Genomic DNA, 20,731 nt, shown 5'->3' with positions numbered 1-20,731 from the left:
GTCTTTTTGGCAACCTTGAGGTCATTTAGACAATTGGGATTTGTATTTGCCTACTGGGGGAAAAAAACCCTTCATTAGTAAAGATGTTTTATCTGCCTAACAATCATCTGAAAAGGGAGAACTCTTGATATTTGAATGTTCTGCTTCAAGGTACAGACAATTGTGAACTAAGAAATCTGTACAAACATCGTCGGATTATTGTGGAAAGAAGTTCAGAATTGTTTTGTCAGCCATCTTGGGCTGGACCGGAAGTTCTGGGACATGCCTATGATTAGTGAACCCATCATTTCTTAAAACTTCAGGCAAATAAAAGAACAATGAAAGAGCAAACTGGTGCCTAAAAACTAGATAAATGCCAAGCGCTGGGGAAATCAGGATATCCAGGCAGTTTATTTATTTATTTGATTTGATTTTTATACCGCCCTTCTCCAGCAGGATTCAGGGTGGTGAACAACCAAGATAAAACAGAGCATACAAAATTTAAAAACAGTTTAAAAGGTAATTAAATAATTTTGGCCCACAATTTAAAACAACCCAGTTAAAACCAATTTCAAATTAAAACCGAACGGATGGGATCAAGCCAGCCCAGCTAGGTGAAATAAATGAGTTTTCAGGGCCCGACGAAAAGTCCGGAGGTCTGGTATCGTGCATATCTCTGGGGGTAGGTTGTTCCAGAGGGCAGGTGCCGCCACAGAGAAGGCTCTCCCCCTGGGGGTCGCCAGCCGACATTGTCTGGCGAACGGCACCCTGAGTTCAAATGAGTATAAAGATTTAGTGCAAGCTTAAACTCTCTATAAAAATCTGACCTACTAACGGTCAAAGGAAATGAACAGGAGATAAGAGAGGCATTCAAGGTGGGCTGGATTTAGATCTCTTGTGGGCACACAGGGTCTTGTGATTTATGATGTGTTTGACTCCTCCTTCGGCCTCATCCTGGTCATCTCCTACAGATAGTATCTTTATGGAAGGCATTTTGTGGTGGACATTCACTACAGAGAAAGTGTTCATTGGGATTCCAGCTTGGATTATATGGATTTTATGGAGAACTAATGAGTGGAACTCCAAACTCAATGTTGTAGCACATGCACGTGCAGAGTGCATGTGGAGGCCATATGTTGTCCCCAAGGCATTTTTGTGAGCCCCCCCCCACAACCCCTTTTCCCAGCTTTCATGAATTTTCAGAAGTTAAAATTAAAGGGAGGGTTTTTAAGAGTGGAAAAGACGGAAGATGGAACATGGGAGGAGAAGGTAAAATTTAATGGTGGGTGGGGGCTAAGAAAAATGTGCTTTTGATCTGAATATGCCCACTTCCTCTTTGTCCCACTCTCATGTTTATTCCAGTGCTTTCCACAAGACTCATGTGTGGTCTCCACAAAAGGCCACGCATTCTTATTGTTGCATTTTCCCAGAAAGCTTAGCAACCTTTCACCCTGGACTTATTCCATCCCATTCAGTCCTTTCTGGATAAGAAGGAAGAAAAAAAAAATCCTGGTTAAATTGGTTGTTATTTGAGCAATTATAAATTTGGGAAACTGGTTTATTTCAGCTTCTTTGGTAGATCTTCAGTTATGGCTTTGGGCTTGCTCCTTGCTGTAACTTATGCTTTGCCTTCCTAAAAGACATCTAAATACTAATATTAAACACTGCATATAAATATTAAAGATTATAATTAAATGGGTACTAATACCAAACCTGCAGCCAAGAAATTAAAAGACGCTTGCTCCTGGGGAGGAAAGCTATGGCAAATCTAGACAGCATACTAAAAAGCAGAGACATCACCCTGCCAACAAAAGTGCGTATAGTCAAAGCTATGGTTTTCCCAGTTGCAATGGATGGCTGTGAAAGTTGGACCATAAGAAAGGCTGAGCGCAAAGAATTGAGGCCTTTGAACTCTGGTGCTGGAGAAGACTCTTGCGAGTCCCTTGGGCTGCAAGGCGATCAAACCAGTCAGTCCTAGAGGAGATTCCATTTAATCAAGAATGTAATGCAATAACTTTTATGAAGTATAAAGAAGAAAAGTGAAACACGTAGAAAAAATGAGATATACAAAAATTATCACCATAGAAAAAACAAGATATACAAAAATTATCCCCATGTCAGTTAATACTTAGTTAGGTAACCTTTAGCATGAATTATGGCCTTACATCTTCCCATGGAGTCTTTTAGTTCTGCAGCTTATAATGTGAAACCAAGATTGAATGATTGCTTCTATTAACTGGGTTTTATTGCTGGGTCGCTTCTGATTACCATGTTTCCCCAAAAATAAGACCCTGTCTTATATTTTTTTGAACCCTGAAATAAGCACTTGACCTTATTGCCATGCGCTCAAAAGCCCGATTGGGCTTATTATCAGGGGATGTCTTATTTTGGGGGAAACAGGGTAACAAGTTTCTTTAGTCGGCTCCATAGATTTTCAATAGGGTAAAGGTCTGGGCTATTCCCAGGCCATTCCAGCAGTGGAATAGGATTATCTTGAAACTCAAAAAAAAAAAAAAAGTGGTGTTATTAGCCATCAAACCTCAAAAATACACTTTTCCCAAAAGGTCTCCACAATTTTGGCCATGCCTGAAGCCTGTTTTACTCACGGACTGGGGAGAAGATGAAAGTAACATGGCAGAACAGGGTGCCAGGGAGAGATAGTATACTGATTAGGTGCAAGTGAAGAGAAGGCTTAAGAACTGAAATCTATAACTCATTCCGAGCAAGCAACTTATATACTTATAACACCAGAAAGGCTGGGCTAGGAGGAACACTCCGTTTTATAAAATAGTAGCTGGGTAGTGCGTGATAGAGAAGTCCCATCAAAACTAGATTAAAATAACATCAAAGAATGAAAATAAGTGAATTCTGAGTTTAACTATGAACCTGTCTTTCCTGCTGTGTATCTGGATACTGCAGGAGCCTCAAAACCTTGATTAGCTTAGACACCAAAGGCCTGAACGATACTGTGGATCGGCTCACGCAGTTGTAGATGGCATCAAAGCAATTGCAGACGGAAGACAAGAGTAGGCTGTAACCAATGCTACCATGCCTCATCAGTATCGGTGGGGTGTCCTAAAAACTTTTTAAAAAATATATACTCTATATCTCCGCCATTCCCACAATTTACTAATATCCATCTTCTACAGTCTGCTAACGTTGAAATATATTGGGGCTTAAGCTCACAACATTTCCAGCCAGTGTACTCCTGTTGTGGCCCACCAGCGGCCTGCGCGGATCGTGGCTGATCCCGACGACGAGGAGGCTGGTGTGGGGTCGCGCCAGCAGCCTGCGCAGCCGGCACTCACGTTGGACAGCGAGGAGGCTGAAGAGGATGTGGTCCCAGAGGCAGAGACTCAGCCTGGGCCTTCAGACCCTCCAGAGGCTCCTTCAGGTGGAGAGACCGAAGTGGAGGAGCCTCTCCTCAATGCTCAAGCATGCAGGGCTGCCAAAAGGCAGGAGTGGCTACTCAGGAGGAGGAGGTCTCCTCGAGAGTAAGGTTTGAGGATAATTGGCCACTCCCTTAGTCTATTTAAATCGCATGCAGTTAGTAATTTCTTGCTGGAAACAACGTGTAATTATTAAAGAGCATTTTTGAAGAGTGAGTGTCTTAGCGTATCTTGTCTTCTGGGCTGGTTGCCAACCTTTGCCGGGCTTTGTTTATTCTTGGTACGTTATAACTTTGATAAGGACCGTTGGTGTGTGTCACAATCCTTGGGAATCTGGAGCTGGGGCAGAACAACTCCTAACATCTGGAGAACAATGTAGGCAAAACCCAGCTGATATTATGATAGTGTTTTCATGGCTCAGGGGGATGGGCACATGAAGAGGATGATTCAGGATATTATAGATATAAGTTAGAGAATAGAATTCTTTATTGGCCAAGTGTGCTTGGACACACAAGGAATTCGTCTTTGGTGCATATGCTCTCAGGGTACATAAGGAGAATAAAATACATTCATCAAGAATAGAAAGATACAACACAGTGATAGTCAAGGTTACTAATAAGCTATCAAATCGTACTTGGAAACAATAAAAACAATATAAATTGAAAGATACAAGCGACATGGTTATGGTAATAGGTGGGAAGAGATACAGTAGATACTAGTAAGGAACAGAATAATAATAATAATACAGTCTTAGTACATTATTTGACAGTGTTGTGGGAATTAGTTGTTTAGCAGAGTGATGGCATTGGGGAAAAAACTGTCCTTGTGTCTAGTTGTTCTGGTGTGCAGTGCTCTATAGCGTCGTTTTGAGGATAGAAGTTGAAACAATTTATGTCCAGGATGTGAGGGGTCTGTAGATATTTTCACAGCCCTCTTTTTGACTTGCGCAGTATACAGGTCTTCAGTGGAAGGCAAGTTGGTAGCCATTGTTTTTTCTGCGGTTCTAATTATCCTCTGAAGTCTGTGTCTGTCTTGTTGGGTTGCAGAGCCAAACCTGGTCAATGGGCCAGGCGTTATCCTGTGCTGGAAACTGATTTTTCCTTTTTTCCCCCTCCACAAATCTTTAGACTTGACATGTGTAGAAATGATGTGCGTTTGATTCAAAGACTAGAAGGGGCTTCTGAATACCCCAGAGATCATATTCTTGCTCAGGAGAAGACACAGCAAAGACCAAAGGTATGAAAGCAAAACTTGACTCTTGCAACATTAAGCCGTAATGTCTTTCGGCTTAGCATGTCCTGTGAATCACGGTTAATTTAAAACGATGGAGCGTTGTCTGGATTCCCAGGAGGGAGGGGCTGATTTCCGGAGGAGCAAGAGACAACACCGTTTAGATGGTTTGTGTGAGAGAAAGAGAGTGAAGGCAGCTCCTCCTTAAAAGTCCCCAGAGTATATGCTTTATGATGCATGTATTCTGCTTTTCTTTTGAAGGATTTCTATTTATAGTGAAGAACAATAGAGAAATTTGCTTAGAAGAATGTAAACCTGTCTTCCTTGGGTTTTGGAGCCTGATAGTTAAGAAGATCATAACTTTTTGCAAGGATGTGCAACCCAGCCACCAGACTTACCCAGTGGTGAAATGCTCTGAAGTCTGCTACCGCTTCACTTTGCTACTGGTTTGCTGTGTGCACGCATGCACAGTGCGTACCAAATGCATACTGCATGTGCTACCGCGCAGCACTGAAAAAGGACGATTAAGAAACCTTTTCTAAGGTAAGTAGAACAGCGGGGGGGGAAACAGCTGTGCCCTGTGATTTATATTCCCTAGAAAGTAGGATTTCCTGCTTTCTAGTGAATATAAATCGTGCAGCACAGCTGATCATCGGAAATACCGGTTTGTCTGAACTGGTATCTTTTATTACTACCGGTTCAGTCGAACCGGTCCGAACTGGGAGCATTTCACCCCTGGACCTACCTAGCAATTTCTTTTAAAAAAAAACACCCAGAAAATTGCTATAAATGCCCTTCCCCCAAATAGGGGCGGGCAATTATTATCCTTTACATCCTGTGGACTTCAACTCCCAGGATTCCTGAGCCAGTATGTCGGGCTCAGGAATTCTGGGAGTTGAAGTCCACAAGTTATAAAAGGGGTCATAATTATCCCTGCTCTGGAATGATCAAATATGGTCTAAAACAGTACAACAGAACAGCTTGATATATTTCTCTCCAAAGCAGGGGTGAAATGCTCCTGGATCAGACCGGATCGCCCGATCCGGTAGCGATTTTTCCCTCTGGTTCAGCGATCCGGTAGCAATCGCCGCCTGGGTGTCATTACTTCCTGGTTTTAATCACGAAGTAATGTTTTTTTACCTTCTGCGCATGTGCAGGTGTGTGTGCACATGTGACACACGCAAGCGAAGCGAGCACATGTGCATGTGACGCAAGCAAGCAAAGAGAGCGCGTGTGCACGGCGCATGTGCTTCCAAACCAGTAAGGAAGGTAAGTAGATTTCACCCCTGCTCCAAAGATTTTTTTTTAAAAAAAAAACATAGCCAATGTTCGGGTCTCATTTTGGATTACATCCTTCTGTAAATGCACGGGGAAACATGCCTTTGAAGTCAACAAGATGGGAGGGTCAGTGTATGGGATCCACGTCTCCTCCATGTTCAAAACGCCAGTGTGCTTTGTATTCTTCCCTTCCTATGGACTTTAACGCTCGGCGTAGAATATTTTTCTAGGAACAGCCAGCCAAGCCATTTCCTTCCCAGAACATGTTTCTGGCATCATCTATGGCTGGCTGTTTGCTGGACTTGACAACGTGCCAGACATTAGCATCTTTATGTATTCCTGATTCAGGCAGAGCTCCAAAAGTAAGCGATGGAAGTCCTGCCCAGACAAACACTTACAGAATTACTCCCAACCTTGGAGATCAGACTATATAAAGCTACACAAAGAGCACACTGGTGTTCTGAGCTTTTGCAGAGAAGGGCCCCTTCATGGATCTCCACCACCATGGCTATTTCTTCACTTTTGTTGTTGTTGTTGCTGTTGTTTTTCCACTATGCTCTACTTCAAAAAGAAACACAGCAGCATGGATGTTCACCACCCCACTGTTACTTTTCCTGGATCAAGGGGGCATGGATCAGGTGGCATGGAAGAGTGGCACAATTGTCTTCTATTCAACTGCCTAGCTCTGGTGGTCTCTGAATGTGATAGGAATCTTAAAAGTCCTCTCAGTGGTTGCCTCAAACAAGATGTACTGAGAGATCAATCCAAGAATCGAACCTAAGACGTCAAGTCAGGGAGCTATAAAAAACTCAGAACCAAGGGAAATAATTGTCCCAGACAAAAGAACCGAGGTCTTTGAATGATGGTGCTGGAGAAGACTCCTGCGAGTCCCTTGGACTGCAAGGCGATCCAACCAGTCAGTCCTAGAGGAGATCAACCCTGACTGCTCTTTAGAAGGCCAGATCCTGAAGATGAAACTCAAATACTTTGGCCACCTAATGAGAAGGAAGGACTCACTGGAGAAGAGCCTAATGCTGGGAACGATTGAGGGCCAAAGAAGAAGGGAATGGCAGAGAACGAGGTGGCTGGATGGAGTCACTGAAGCAGTCGGCATGAGCTTAAATGGACTCTGGGGGATGGAAGAGGACAGGAAGGCCTGGAGGAACGTTGTCCATGGAGTCGGGATGGGTCGGACATGACTTCACAACTAACAAAAACAACAAATGTCTTCTTAGGAAGTCCTTCCTTTTGAACATAACAAGTGGTCAGTTTGAGTGGATGGAGCTGTCCGAAACAAGGAAAAGTTTGATTGCCCTAAGAGATAACAGAATAACAGAGCAAGAAGGAACTTTGGAAGCCTTCTAGCTTAGCCATCTGTTCAAGCAGGAGGTCCTATAGCATTTCAGACAAATGGCTGTCCAATCTCTTCTGAAAAATCTCCAGTGATGGAGCACCTACCGCTTCTGGAGGCAAGTCGTTCCACTAATTAATTGTTCTCCCTGCCAGGAAATCTCTCCTTAGTCCTAGATTCACATCTAGATATACTAAATATTGTAACCTTTTCTTGCCTAGGAAGCTATAAATGAGAATCTGGCCTATTCTGGACATCTGAAATGAGATGAGAGTATCAGGTTCAATCCTGTTGGTGGTCTAGTGGGCAAAATCTCCTGAAGAACTCTGACACAGCCTATGTCAATCCAATATGAGGCCAGCTAGTAGTCCAACCTGTTGTTGTTGTTGTTGTTGTTGTTGTTGTTGTTAGTCGCGAAGTCATGTCCGACTCATCACAACCCCATGGATAATGTTCCTCCAGGCCTTCCTGTCCTCTACCTTCCCCCGGAGTCCATTTAAGCTTTTTGGATGAGAAGTGAAATGACTTCAAAGAAAAGAAACAGGTAAGTCCAGTTGCCTCTTGCAAAAGTACCTTTGGAACATCTGATGGAATTAGTAAGATACACCAAAAAAGCCACATGAACAATATTTCCTCCAGGATTTGAGGGAGATTTAGCAAAGTTACCTTCAAGTTCCATCTGAAGTTGGAGCAGAAGAGGCATTCAAACTTGGTTCTTTTCACCCTGCATCAGATGGGTTGGGATTCCCTGTGCTGTAGGTGTCTTTGTTATTGATCAGGAGCTTCTTTTGGACATCTCCTTCATCTTCCCCATCTAAGTTTCTTACTTTCCAGGCCAGTACCGGTGTCTAATGAAAACCAGGAGAAGTCTTGACAAAGGTCAAGTGCCAATGTAAAATCAGGGTACAGCAAATTCCAAATAGACCTTTTCTGTCTCCATGTGTGTTTGGCCTGGCACACAGAATATCCCTCATGCTCAAAACAATAATGCGAAACATTCTTGTTCCCTTCTGAATCTCTGCCAGAGAGAAATCACATCCAGGCAAACGAGGAAAATGAAACGGAATCGTGTGCCATAATGGGAATCGAGAGAAAACAGAACGATAGGATGTCTTTAAAAAGAGAGGGGGAGGAGAAGACAGATGAAAATGAGAAAAACAGAGAAGAAAACTGTTTGTGAATGGAATGTGGTCAATGAAAGTTGGGAAAAGGAGACATTACCATTTGTGGGCCAAGTTGACCATTAGCCTCGCGAAGTAGCAATCCTGTGTGGCTCAGGAGCTGCCATTCAAATTGAGTCGATAGGACTGGGAGAGTGGTTTCTCCCCACAGCATTGAAAAATATTGTTGAATTTGTTTGGGTGGGAAAATTGGACAAGCTGGCATTTTTCAGACAATAGGATGGTGGCCTTCAATGGTCCCATGACTAGTCCAAGCCTAGGAAAACGAGATGAGGAGATATCTTGAGAACCCGCTAACCGAGATGCTCGTACATGGATCCTTCCTAACAAAATGAGACAGGCTTTTCTCTTAGGGATCATATCACAATTGGAAAAACCCTTCCACATCTCTGAATAGAATAGCGTAGAGTAGAGTAGGGTAGGGTAGGGTAGGGTAGGGTAGGGCAGGGCAGGACAGGACAGGACAGGACAGGACAGGACAGGACAGGACAGGACAGAATAGAATAGAATAACAGAGTTGGAAGGGACCTTGGAGGTCTTCTAGTCCAACCCCCTGCTTAGGCAGGAAACCCTACACCACTTCAGACAAATGGTTATCCAACCTCTTCTTAAAAGCTTCCAGTGTTGGAGCATTCACAACTTCGAGAGGCAAGTTGTTCCACTGGTTAATTGTTCTGACTGTCAGGAAATTTCTCCTTAGTTCTAGGTTGCTTCTCTCCTTGATTAGTTTCCACCCATTGCTTCTTGTCCTACCCTCAGGTGCTTTGGAGAATAGCTTGGCTCCCTCTTCTTTGTGGCAGCCCCTGAGATATTGGAAGACTGCTATCATGTCTCCCCTAGTCCTTCTTTTCATCAAACTAGACATACCCAGTTCCTGCAACCGTTCTTCATATGTTTTAGCCTCCAGTCCCCTAATGAAGATATTATGATTCATCCAAGTGAAAATCTCTAGGATTTTCTGGGGCAGAAGGAAAAGGGGAACTTCAATGGGTTCCTGTTGGAAAAACAAAGATGCTATCCTGGTGCCATTCATAATATGAATCACAGGAGGAGCAGTGGTGGTTGACACAGAGAGATGGTTCCCCACCACCACCACCACTACCGTCGTTCTCATCATCCAGCTGAATTCAAGAATCTCAGGGAGGGTTCCTGCTTTAATTGCTTCTCTTCTGTAGGGTCTGGCCTTACTTCTGCCAACAGAGTTGTGAGGATTTAATTTGGGATTTAAAAAAATTGCTTATAGGGAGCTGGAGTGAAGCAGAAAGAAGCTAAGCGTAATTGGTGGGGGGATGGAGTTTCCTGGATGATTTCCCCCCCCCCCATTATAAAGGTTCCTGGATGGTTTTACACAATCTGTTCCAATCACTGTGGCCGTTCGTGTTGGGGGGGGGGAATAAAAGCTATAAGGTATTCCCTTATATGGCTAAACAAGAGAACCTATGCAGAGCCTGGTTGCAACAATTAAGCAACGATGTAAAGAATGCTCCCCTGAGTTAAACCCTGAAGGTCATTTAAGCTGGGGCTGATGTTCAATTTCCTTCCCCCGGGGTTGGGAAAAATATATTGACCATGAAGGGGGAATGTTAGAAAAACTCTTCTAAGGTTACTCTTTAGCCTGAGAAGTGGCTGGTTTTGAGATCAGAAAGCTGGAATGCTGCTGATGCTGTTGAGTCATGTCTTTGCTTCCAAATCTTTTTGACCTGCTGGACATCAAAGAAAGTCCTTCTTTGAATTGCTGCAAGCTCAGGCCCTCTTGGATTATCTTCCCTTCCCTTCCCTTCCTTCCTCTCTCTTCTCTTCCCTTCCTTTTTCTTCCCTTCCCTTCCTCCTTCCCTTCCTTTCTCTTCCCTTCCCTTCCCTTATCTTCCTTTCCCTTCCTTTCCTTTCCCTTCTCTTCCCTTCCTTTCTCTTCCCTTCTCTTCTCTTCCCTTCCTTTCTCTTCCCTTCCCTTCCTCCTTCCCTTCCTCCTTCCCTTCCTTTCTCTTCCCTTCCTTTCTCTTCCTTTCCCTTCCTTTCCTTTCCTTTCCTTTCCCTTCCCTTCCCTTCCCTTCCTTTCTCTTCTCTTCTCTTCTCTTCTCTTCTCTTCTCTTCTCTTCTCTTCTCTTCTCTTCTCTTCTCTTCTCTTCTCTTCTCTTCCCTTCCTTTCTCTTCCCTTCCCTTCTCTTCCTTTCCCTTCCTTTCCTTTCCCTTCCCTTCTCTTCCCTTCCTTTCTCTTCTCTTCTCTTCTCTTCCCTTCCTTTCTCTTCCCTTCCCTTCTCTTCCTTTCCCTTCCTTTCCTTTCCTTTCCCTTCCCTTCTCTTCCCTTCCTTTCTTTTCTCTTCTCTTCTCTTCTCTTCTCTTCTCTTCTCTTCTCTTCTCTTCTCCTCTTCTCTTCTCTTCTCTTCTCTTCTCTTCTCTTCTCTTCCCTTCCCTTCCCTTCCCTTCCCTTCCCTTATCTTCCTTTCCCTTCTCTTCCCTTCCTTTCCCTTTCTTCCCTTCCTGCTTCCTTGCTACCTCTCTGTACTCCTTCTCTCTTTCCTTCCCTCCTTCCCTCCTCCCCTTCCCTCCCCCTCTTTCTTTCTTTTTTCTTTCTTTCCTTTCTTTCTTTCTTTCTTTCTTTCTTTCTTTCTTTCTTTCTTTCCTTTCTTTCTTTCTTTCTTTCTTTCTTTCTTTCTTTCTTTCTTTCTTTCTTTTTCTCTGTCGTCTCTCTGTCTCTCTGTCTCTCTGTCTCTCTCTCTGTCTCTCTCTCTCTCCAACTTTCGATAAACCTTTGTGCGGGTTGCTCTTTTTCCAAGCAGCTCCAGGGTAACATTGGCAAAAAAAGAAAAAGGAAAAAAAAAGAAAAAAAAAGAACCACGCTGTAAAAGTTTTCCTTCTCCTTTTTTTCTGATCTCGTTGCCAGAGAAGTCTAGAATTTCTACCTTTCCCCCCTTTTTCCATTTTCTTTTCTTTTGAAACCTGAGGCAAGAGAATTCAGTCTCGCTTGCTAACGAAAGGAACAGAGTTTGACCACTGGGTAATATTATATCTCCACCGTGTTCAGGTCATAGTGGTCACTCTTAGTAGGCATCTAAAGGCTGTGTTCTCGGGCCTAAATTTGCTGTGATGAAAATGCATGTGTGGTTTTGGGGGCACATCCTTTTTATCATGTGTGGCACGACCCCCCCCAAGACTACTGAGCCAATTCATGCCCCAAAACTGGTCTAGAACTGCCTTTGTTTCCATTTGAGAAAGATGAATGTCTGGAGAAACCGTTTGTAGCAAACACAGCTCCTTTGATTTGGTTTAAAAAGAGTTTCCCCTTTTTAACTTCCCTGCCTGCCTTGTTTTTGATCAAAATGGCTACATTCAAACTAAGTGGAAAAAAAAAATATTTTCTAAGTGTAGGAAGTTAAAAAAATCTCATGAGCAGCCTATTGGGTATACAAAAGCATTCCAATGAATCCTCGCTTACCGACTGTTCTGCCCCAGCTACGGACCCCAAAGAACGCAGCACACACAAAATCTATACAAAGCTTATTTTACTCAAATAACTCAGTCTTTTTCAACCAAAGGCTGTTAATGAACTGTCTTAACAGCCTACCAGAATTCTAAGATAAGGTAATCACAGTCTTACTAGGGTTGGCAGAGAGCCCAGAAGCAATTTTGCAGAGAAGGAGAGCGAACTAAAGTTGTTCCCTACAGCTTGCTGCAATCGGCGTTCCTCCTTAAATAGGCTAAGGAAGTGGCCAATTAGCCCCAAGCCTTACTCTGGAGGAGACCTCCTCCTGAGGAGCCACTCCTGCCTTTTGGCAGCTCTGCGCGCCCGTGCATCAAGAACAGGCTCCTCCTCTTCATCCTCTTCACTTAAAGGAGCTTCTGGAGGTTCTGAAGGCCCTGGCTGAATCCCCGCCTCTGGCACCACATCTTCTCCAGCCTCCTCACTGTCCGACTCGAGCGCCAGCTGCATAGGCTGCTGGCGCAGCACCACACCAGCCTCCTCGCTGTCAGAATCAGCTACAATCGGCACAGGCCGCTGACGGGCCACAACACCGACTGGCCTCGTTTAGTGAACATGCTTTAAGTGAGGACGGCATTAAAAACACAGGGAGTCCTCAATGTACGACTGCAATTGAGCCCAACATTTACGTTGCTGAGCGAGACATGTGTTCAGGGAGGTCTGACCCATTTTACGACTTTCCTTGCCACATGGGTCAAGTGAACCATTGCAGGTCTTGAAATTAGTGACACGGTTATTAAGTGAATCTGGCTTCCCTGCTGACTTTGCACTTTCGCAAAAGGGGATCACATGACCCTGGGACACTGCAACCGTCATAAATATGAGTCAGTTGTCAAGCATCCAAATGTAAATCGCGTATTCTATTCTATTCTATTCTATTCTATTCTATTCTATTCTATTCTATTCTATTCTATTCTATTCTATTCTATTCTATTCTATTCTATTCTATTCTCTATTTATTCCAGTCTCCTATCCTATCCTATCCTATCCTATCCTATCCTATCCTATCCTATCCTATCCTATCCTATCCTATCCTATCCTATCCTATCCTATCCTATTCTATTCTCTATTTATTCCAGTCTCCTATCCTATCCTATCCTATCCTATCCTATCCTATCCTATCCTATCCTATCCTATCCTATCCTATCCTATCCTATCCTATCCTATTCTATTCTATTCCAGTCTCCTATGCTATTATCTTCTCTTCTCCTCTATTCCCCATCCTTCTATTCTATTCCATATCCTATCCTATCCTATCCTATCCTATCCTATCCTATCCTATCCTATCCTATCCTATCCTATCCTATCCTATTCTCTATTCTATTCTATTCTATTCTATTCTATTCTATTCTATTCTATTCTATTCTATTCTATTCTATTCTATTCTATTCTACTCTATTCGTCTCCATCTGCTGACGATCTTAACTGGGGCTTATTTTTGGGGTAAGGCTTATATTTCGAACATCCTGGAGAAAAAAATCATGCTAGGGCTTATTTTCCGGTTGGGTCCTATTTTCGGAGAAACAGAGATAGGAGCCGACAGCCTATTTCTAAGTTCCTTCCACCCTTGTCAGTTTCTGAAATCCTTCCAAATTCTGGAGAAGGATCCAGGTGACCCATAGCATGTGATCTCTGCGACTTACAGAATAAAAGAGGGCCTGAAGATCATTTCATACGAGCATCTTTTGATTTCCTGGGAGATTTGGTGCGCTGCCCATCTATCCTTCTCCCTGTGTTAATATTATCTTTATAGTCCTAAGAAGAGATTAGCTGTTTCGCCCCTCAAGCCAATCATTAGAAAGATAGATCTTCTTAACAGCTATTATGCTGATTTGTTTTGAAAAGATGAAGGAACTCCACTTTGCATCTTATGTTAATATTGGGATTATTTCTGGTGTACAAACACCCTTGATGTCTCAAAACGTACAGCAGTTAAGAGGGGAAGAAGGGGGCGAAAAGTCAAAAGGAAACCTTGCAAGAGTTTACATCACGGAAAAAACATTCCCATGGCCCTGAAAAAAACCGATTTATGTCCATTTTTCACACTTATGACCTTTGCAGCATCCCCATGGGCATGTGATTTACATTTGGATGCTAGGCAACTGGTTCATACTTATGACGGTCGCAGAGTCCCTGGGTCAGGTGGCCCCCTTTTGTGACCACCTTGGCAAGCAATGGGAAAGCCAGATCCGCTTAACAACAATGTTACTAATTTCACCACAAGTGCAGGGATTCACTCAACCAATGTGGCGAGAAAAGTCGTTAAGAGGGAGCGACATAAATTCTGGGCTCAGTTGTGGTCATAAATCGAGAACTACCTGTATCAGGTAGAGAGTTACATCCTTAACAGAGCATGGTGCAGGTATTTTGGCTACGTTCTCATGGCTTTAAATTTTTATACAGGTAGTCCTCGACTTACAACCACAACTGAGCCCAACATTTCAGTCACCAAGTGAGACAGTTGTTAAATGAGTTTTGCTCCATTTTCAACCTTTCTTGCCACAGTTGTAAAGTTGTATTCTGCAAAGTGTGTTGAGAATAACAAAAAAACATTCCATATACATTCCATTTAAGGATATTGTGTAACACCTTCTTGTTTTCTGGATATCCTTCCTTCCTTTCTCCCTCCCTCCCTCCCTCCCTCTCCTTCCTTCCTTCCCTCCTTCCCTCCCTCTCCTTCCTTCCTCCCTTCCTCACCTTCCTCCCTCCCTCCCTTTCTTCCCTTCCTCTCCTTCCTTTCTCCCTCCTTCTCCTCTTTCCACTTCCTCCCTCCCCTCCCTCCCTTCCTTTCTTCCCTCCCTCTCCTTCCTTTCTCCCTCCTTCCCCTCTTTCCACTTCCTCCCTCCCTCCCTCCCTCCCTCCCTCCCTCCCTCCCTCCCTCCCTTCCTTCCTTCCTTCCTTCCTTCCTTCCTTCCTTCCTTCCTTCCTTCCTTCCTTCCCCCCATTGACTTTGTCAGAAGGTCACAGAAAAGGACGGAGGGCTGCCTGTACCACAAGGATGAGAACAATCTCCGCGCACCATCCAAACGTTGGAAGTTAACCAAGCGGTTGAGTGGGATCACCGCTCCATCACCCTCCCCCCCCACCCTTTTCATCGCTACCATCCAAATCTGCAAGACGGAGACGGAAGCCCTCTTCTCTCGTGGGTCGCCTCTGCCAGAGCCCCTTGTAAAATCCAGGATGTATTTTGGGAACATCTTGGGACGCCTCTCCCCAAACCTTGTGCCCCCTCCTCCCCCCCACCCATACCAACCCACGCACGTTTGTTAACCGGCTGTGGCCTCCATCCCTCCGCTGCCTGTTGAAATATGCGGCTGGGGTAGCAGGAAGTGTTTGTCAAGCATTTCCCTGCTTTTCATTACGCAAGGCAGTTCTCAGGGGAGAGGAATCTTAAGTTCTTTGAAGTCCTTTGTGATGGCTGTCTAATCTGTGGAAGAGGATTACTTTTTCTGCCAGGAGCACATGACAGCTCGGTAATTAATGAGCATCATAAAATTATATTTTACCATTGGATACCCATTAGAAAACCCGGGACGGTTGTCATCTCAGACAAAACCATGCTGATTCTCAATTTATCCCAACATCAAAGGGAATCTCCTACTGGCTTCCTCCTGAATGCTCTAATTGTGTTTGCCTTTGGTGCGGATGGTGCTGAGACAAGACTTGGTGTGGGGGGGGGGGTGGTGGAGAGAGAAAGGCACAAGGTCCTCTGATTTGCTACACAGCCCCAGACTTCTTTGGAGACCTGGGCAAGAGGGGGAAGGGTATGACAAACAAACAAACAAACAAAAAAAGCAGCAGCATCCTGAATGTGCGATAGTGGTGCCTCTTTTATTGGGGACGCCCTGCTTCTCTTTTCCTGACCTTCATTCTGGATAGACCTTTTTTTGTTTGTTTTTAGTTTTGTTTTGGAGAGCCTGGGAATGGATTTTGGGTTCTGCACAGGGTTGAGAATAAAAGAAAAATATTCCTTATACAGTCCACTTAAGGACATTGCGTAATAACCATTTTGTTTTCTGGGTTTTCTCCCTCTTTCCCTCCCTCCCCTTCCTTCCTTCCTTCCTCCCCTTCCCTCCTACCTTCCTGTCTTCCTCTCTCCCTTTCTCCCCTTTCCGTCCTTCCTTCCTTCCTTCCTTCCCTCTCCCTCCCTCCCTCCTTCCCTCCCCCTTCCTTCCTTCCTCCCCTTCCCTCCTACCTTCCTGTCTTTCTCTCTCCCTTTCTCCTCTTTCCTTCCTTCCTTCCTTCCTTCCTTCCTTCCTTCCTTCCTTCCTTCCTTCCTTCCTTCCTCTCCCTCCCTCCCTCCCTCCTTCCCTCCCCCCTTCCTTCCTTCCTCCCCTTCCCTCCTACCTTTCTTTCTTCCTCTCTCCCTTTCTCCGGTCAAGAAGCACAAAATGCGTCCTCTGGTTTCCGGACCCATCAGTTAAAAAAACGAGAAGAATTCAATTAAAAATAAAATCGAAAAATTAACGCTCGCCCCGTTAGGAAAACCGCTTCCCGCTGAGCCAAGGCACCAGGAAACAGTTTGTGAGAGAAAGAGGAAGAAAACACCCTCGGAGCATTGTTTTTCTGGACGCAAACATACACAAGTTATTAGAACAGGAGATCAAAGGTGGAGTCCCACTGTTTTCTGTTCAATGCCTCTATTGTGCTTGTATATTGAAGCCTGGTAGAAAGTTAGAATGGGGGAGGCGAGGGATGGGGGGGGAGCAGGAAAGGAAGCCCTTTGTACAAAGATACTTGTCACAAAGAGAAACTCATAAAAGGTAATGTAAGGAAAGGCACCAGGTGGAGTATAAACCACCCTTCTTGTTAAGAAATGCAAATAACACCCCCCACCTACATTAAAAAAAAAAACACGTCTCCCTTGTCATTTCTCTGGATGCTGGAGGATTTATTGAAGTCCAGAAAACTGCTGATTTCCACCCCGCCTCTCCTCCTTTCACCCTCTTATCCTTCTTTTATTTATCAGAATAAACACCGTTCGTTCGTGATTACTGGTGGAAAAAAAAAGTTTTTCTACCTTCTCAGCAAAATACCTGTTAAGTTTAAGGGGGATGAAACTTCGCTTCAGCAAAATGTTTGCTGCAAGACAAAAGAACTGACGCTTGGAGAAAAAAAAAAACACTTTTTGGGAAAAAAATAATAATAATTCTCCAAGCCTTGTGGTGGGTGGGTGGGTGGGGGTCATCCTGGTTTAGAAAGGACAATCCAGCAGGTTGTGTGAGTAGGAGAAGTTCTCCTTTGTCCTTCTTACATACACTGAAGATCAAAAAACTAATAAATGCAAACAAATATATATGTATATCTATATTTTAGGCATTTTCAGCAATGCTGATAAGTGACACTCTCTTTTTCTCTTTAATGATATTTTAAGACCAGTGGTTCATACCACGATTCCCCTTTAAATACCTTTTGTGGCCACGGACCATGGCCACGGACCATCAAGACTTAATATTTAAATGGGTGGAAACTAATCAAGGAGAGAAGCAACTTAGAACTAAGGAGAAATTTCCTGACAGTTAGAACAATTAATAAGTGGAACAACTTGCCTGCAGAAGTTGTGAATGCTCCAACACTGGAAGTTTTTAAGAAGAAGTTGGATAACCATTTGTCTGAAGTGATGTAGAGTTTCCTGCCTAAGCAGGGGGATGGACTAGAAGACCTCCAAAGGCCCTTCCAACTCTGCTATTCTATTTTCCTAGCATCAGGGTCTTTTCCAATGAGTCCTTTCTTCTCCTTTGGTGGTGGCACAATCTAGTGGTGGGTTGCTACCAGTTCGCCCCGGATCAGGCAAACTGGTAGCGGCGGCGGGAGGCTCCACCGACCCACCCAGACGCTTCTGGGCATGTGCAAAAGCTTCTGCGCATGGGCAGATGCGTCATGCGCACGAGCGAGCCCTTGCACATCCACAAATGAACCGGTAGCAATGGATTTTGAAACCCACCCCTGGCACAATCCTCTGTACCAGAAGAGGTGGATAATGCTACTAGAACTCATTTAGCAATGTTGAATGAATACCTTTGAAACTCTTCCCTGGGATATGGCCAATCATGTAAAACTGATAAAAGCTAAATCATAATATTTCTCCCAGCCTTCGCAATACAAGAAAAAGAGGAAACAGAATATTACTTAGTGTGGGGAAAATGGTATGAATGGCTGGAGGAGGGAGATATAAGGAAGGGAAAAATTAAATAATGGTTGAAATAGGAGTTGAAGTATTATTGCTAATATGAGGAAACAAAAACTGTAGAAATAGAAGTGGGTACATGGTATTGTTATGTATATATGTAAATAAATAAATAAATATTAGAAGTATATGTCTAAAAGATATAGTAGAAATAAGGGAGGAAAAATGTGTAAGTATGAAATTTTTGACCGACGCGAAACTGTTGAAACAGAAAAAGTGCCAAAGCTTTCTTTTTGTTCTTAAAAAACCTTTAATAAAAAAAATCTATTAAAGAAAAAAAAATGAACGTCTTTCCCTAGAATGATGGTTTTGTTTTGAAATAATGCTTGTTTGGACAACCGATGCACCATTTATAGAGTGAAGGATGAATATATCTGAGGTTGTTTGGCGAGTGGGGAAAAAACCCGCAAGTTAAATATAAGGTGTTGCAAGAGGCAAAGGGAAGAACAGGGTTGGGTTCTTCTGACTTGAGGTGGTTTTGCAGCTGGTGTGGATTGAAGTTCTACCTGCTTTTGATTTACATGGCTTATAATTTTTGTCTTCATCCTACTGTGGTTGACTTCGCTCGGTGTCTGTGTTTAATGAAAAGAAGGATTAGAGGGGGACATGATAGCAGTGTCCCAATATCAAAAGGGCTGCCACCAAGAAGAGAGAGGTCAACCTATTGTCCAAAACACCTGAAGGCAGGACAAGAAGCAACAGATGGAAACTAATCAAGGAGAGAAGCAACCTAGAACTAAGGAGAAATTTCCTGACAGTGAGAACAATAAACCAGTAGAACAGCTTGTCTCCAGAAGTTGTGGGTGCTCCAAGAACTGGAGGATTTTAAGAAGAGATTGGACAAGCATTTGTCTGAAATGGTTTAGGGTTTCCTTTTTCAGCAGCAGGTTGGACTAGAAGACCTCCAAAGTCCCTTCCAACTCTGTTATTCTATTCTATTCTAGCCTTCAAGGCCACCCCTCCGCTTGGTGCAGGAATCCAGATTATTGTGGAATTTATTCATGCATCTCCCATCTATTTATCTCTTGGACCCAAAGGAAACATCTTTCTGTAAACAACACGGGAGGGTACCAGCTTTTTTTTTTTTTTTAAAGAACATCTGAACATTTGTTCCATAGTATTGCTTTATTTATGTGCCGGCTTGTGCAACTTTTGACGGATCGGTTCAGCAATTAGCAAGCTGTTCCTGACACAGCTGATCTACGAAGATTTTCTTAACAGCTCCAAATAACCCAATCAAGGAGCCGGCGTTTCCTAAACATGGGGATATAATCGAGTTCAGCCTGCTATTTTTATTTATTAAGTTGGTGTGGGGCCCTCTCCTTCCTTTCTTTTTCGCCTCCCTTTACAGGAAGAAGGAAATCGTTCCTTGCCTCTTTCAATTTAGCGGGTTTTTTTTTTCCAGCCACAAGTAACGACTCCCATCTTAAATGGGTGTGTAAAAAACGTTTGAAGTGCACTATTTGGAATGGGGAAATGCATTGTTCGAATGTTGGTTTTCATTGTTATTTTCAGAGCACGGGCTGAGAATGGGTTTAGTTTAGTTTAGTTTAGTTTAGTTTAGTTTAGTTTAGTTTAGTTTAGTTTATTGTCACTGCACATGGTACAACGAAATGAAATGCACATTCGTTCAGTGTACATTATAACTATAAAAATAAAAACACAAATATGCATCCTATACATATTCCTTATACATTCTATATAATTGAAATTGAAACTGAAAATTTCTATCCCCTCTGAGGCTCAAAAGTTTCTTTTTCCGCGTCAGCTCTCTGCACAAGTTTTCGCCTGTTTGGTTCGAATGAAAGGCAAATGGGGGAGAAAATTCACAGCCACTCCACTGTCTGCATCGGGAGATCCCAAACCCTTCCAAAAAAGAAAAAGAAAAAAGAAAATTCCACTGCGGTCACCGGGTTAAACGAGAGGCCCTCTTCATCATTATTACAGTTTTATGAATGGTGTCCCTTACTCTAATATTTCACTTCTTAACATGCTCCTTTGAGGGGGGGAGGTGTGGTGAAAAGGGGGGGGGAGAGGGAGAGAGACAAAAGACTTTGTATCTGAAAGTGGTTAAAACCTCATTGTAATTATATTGCGCATTCCTCTGCCACCCCCTCCTCAAATCCTCACAATCGTTTTTTTTTTTTAAGAACAACAACAACTTGTGGTCCAGATTTCATCAGCGCCTGAAAAATCGCTTGATAAAATGGAGCAAAGATCTTGGGGCACCTCAAGGGTTCTTGATCAAGGAGGCTTCTGAAGATGTTCAACTCCCAGAATTCCCCAGCCAGCATGAGAAACCCTGCTTTTTATTCCGCCTCCTCCAGCAACCGTTGACCTACAACAGTGATGGCCAACTTATGGCATGCGTAGTGGCACGCAGAGCTGTGTTGCCCGGCATGCGTGGCATCGCCTGTTCCTCTTCCGGGTTCTTGGCGCGCATGCGCGCACGATGATCAGCTGCCCTTTGTGTGTGCAGCAGTGCCAGAAACTGGAAGAGCTGGTCTTCCTGTTTCTGGCATACACATGCACGCCGACCAGCTGATCGTCACACGTACATGCATGCCAGTAACCGGAAGACTAGCTAGCTGGTGTGCAGGCGTGCACCGAAAACCGGAAGTTCATTTCCCAGCGCGCACATGCCCCCTGGACAGCTCT

At 43.7% G+C, this 20,731-nt stretch overlaps 1 long non-coding RNA gene across 2 annotated transcripts; it reads right to left on the bottom strand.

Moving 5' to 3' along the window:
* Positions 1-3,832: 3,832 nt before the first annotated feature.
* On the bottom strand, positions 3,833-16,457 carry LOC132709268 (uncharacterized). Of its 2 annotated transcripts, none has more exons than XR_015729651.1 (2): positions 16,234-16,457; positions 3,833-8,664 (listed from the first exon to the last, which is right to left on the bottom strand). It is a non-coding gene; the product is annotated as an uncharacterized LOC132709268 (long non-coding RNA). The 2 variants fall into 2 exon arrangements; XR_015729652.1 differs by lacking the exon at positions 16,234-16,457 and adding an exon at positions 15,148-15,861.
* Between the last annotated feature and the right edge of the window lie 4,274 nt (positions 16,458-20,731).

Source organism: Pantherophis guttatus, chromosome 11, assembly GCF_059756535.1.
Source record: "Pantherophis guttatus breed Tessera chromosome 11, ASM5975653v1, whole genome shotgun sequence".
NCBI lineage: Eukaryota > Metazoa > Chordata > Lepidosauria > Squamata > Colubridae > Pantherophis > Pantherophis guttatus.
Note: the sequence above shows the minus strand (reverse complement) of the source record. Positions and strands in the feature narration are given on the sequence as shown.